Source organism: Silene latifolia, chromosome 3 (assembly GCF_048544455.1).
Source record: "Silene latifolia isolate original U9 population chromosome 3, ASM4854445v1, whole genome shotgun sequence".
Classification (NCBI taxonomy): domain Eukaryota; kingdom Viridiplantae; phylum Streptophyta; class Magnoliopsida; order Caryophyllales; family Caryophyllaceae; genus Silene; species Silene latifolia.
Genome location: NC_133528.1, coordinates 94105095 through 94107601, shown reverse-complemented (window position 1 = coordinate 94107601; position 2507 = coordinate 94105095).

Here is a 2507-nt window from a genome sequence, read left to right as displayed (position 1 = left end):
TTTATTATCATAAGATGAGTATTAATATGGTCTAAATAACTAACAAGTGGTATCAGAGCATTGTTAAATACATGCATGTTGTCTTAAGACGATTTTAGTAATTTATGAGATAAATTAATAAAATTGATATTATGTTACTAAAATTCGTTTTATCACATAATATAGTCTTGCAAGTAAATAATCTGGTCTTAGGATGATATGGGACAAAAATTTGTTTTTTGTTAAATTTTTCCACTTTTTATAACTTAAATTGGCATAAAATTGAGTAAAAATGCATTAAAATTAATTAAGAGTTAATCAAAATTGATTGCATGTTAATTTTATGCATATTTATTTATAAATAACCACATGCATGTTCTATTTATGAGATAAGTTGATACTTTAGGTTAATGTGATTAATTTAGGTAGTTTATTGATTTTTATTTGATAAAAATGGGTAAATAATGGTTATTTTGTAAATAAATATTGATTTAACTTTAGGGCTCGAAATTTCTGAATTTTTAGCTTCTGGAAATTGTTCCAAAGTGTACAAAATTTTATTTTAAGTCATTTCAATTTTTATGGTTTGATTTAGAATTAAATCGTAAAAATTGCCGCTTTACCGATTAAATTGTGAAATCATTTTAAATAAATTTTTAAAACAAAAATTTTCACTTGCATGACATTTTTGGTGTAAGACCAGAATGTTCATGGTTTTGAAATTTATTTTTCCATAAATTTTTATATTAAATGGAATTTTTTTATATGATAATTGTGAATTATTATATCTTTTTTTGTCACAATTGTGTTTTAAGTCCCATATAAATTCAAGATAATTGTTGAGAATAATTATTTTGATATTAGACCAGATTAGTATGATAAGTAAGTCTTAAAAGTGTTTTAAGAATTGATTATGAATTTTTATTGGTAAAAATTCCGTCAAGGCAAGCTCAAATGATTGTTGTTGGTAAGTTAGACGATTTGGCATGTCATTTTCCATAATGCATTTTATTATTCATTTAGATGAATGCTTTTTTTTTTAGAATTATTGTTATGTAATTTTTCCTAATATGGCCATAGGTAGAAGTTGGTATTTCCCGAAATGTAAGGGAATATCGACTTGTTTTGTAATTAATTGCGATTTCGCATCGCCTAATTTGTAATTAATTAATAGTTTTATTTTAATTTTATTACAAATTGTATAATAGGGTATTGTTATGTAATTTAATTATTAGTAATTAGATGAAGCTTCTAAAGACGGAGTTTTCATGAAGACGGTGTTTTCGGAAAGGCGTTCCGAAATCCTAAAGAAGGAGGCCAATTTATGAAGACTCAAGGACCAAGGAGTAGGTTTCCGAAGTGTAATAATTTTAGTTAATTAGATTAACTAGGTGGCCATATTAGGACTTGTTTGTTTTAATTCTTCTATGCATTCATGCCAAATCGTCACTACATGTTTTATTTTATTTTTGTTGTTATCGATTTAATCGTCTAGCATTCACTAATTTTGTTCACTTAAAAGTGATAGACAATTAAATTGATAAGATCTCTCATATTTGTTTAAAATTGAGATTAAGCCTTACCAAATAATAGCACCTATGAATCCCTTCTTCATTAGAGGTAGGTTCGGATCACCGAGGTACACTCTTTTTACGTTGGGTAAGTAGGGTAATAAAAGTTATTACGCGTGAAAATTGGTTGGACTCAACGGGATAAATATGGGTTGAATCGGTCCACCGTGCCCACATTTATTCTGGGGCTAAAAGATAGATTTTAAGAAAATCCGTCAACCAAGAGTTCTAGTAGTAGAATCAGTCAAAACGTTGACTCACCAAATTTATATAAATATGGGTTGAATCGGTCCACCGTGCCCGTGTTTATATTAAATTGGATCTTGGAATCATTTATATAATTCAGTGGGAGATCATTATATAAATGAGAACTTGTTAAATAGTTTCACAAGTTAAATATTTCTAGACGATAAATGTTAATCTTTCCTTTATTTCCTTTGTAGTAATCACGATGACTTCTACTAGTGAAACCGCCACCATAGCTAGAGATTCATGGCTACGTTCTTTTATGGACAAATATGTATTAAAAGCCGACGGTAGTAATTTTAAAGATTGGGAAGAACAACTTCGATTAGCTGCCGCAGGTGATGGCAAATTACGCTACCTTGTCGATCCCTCTCCCCCTTCGCCTAGTACTAGGGCCACTGCCGATGTAAGGGAGGTTGCTTTACAATGTTTTGATGACGGGTTACGAACTCGGGACAAAGAGATTTATTATTTAATTATGAGATATTTAAATAATAAATGATTAGAATTTATTAATTAATTGTTAATTAATTAATTTTATACGATATGTGTATATGTTTTGAGGTGGAATTAATTAGCTATTAAATTTTGCAAGAGGTTGTAAAATTAGCTAAATGGGTTAATATTGACACATTGTATGTTGATAAAATAGTCTTATGATTACTTAATAGTTAAGTAGTCATTGGTAGTTAATTTATATTATTTAAGTGT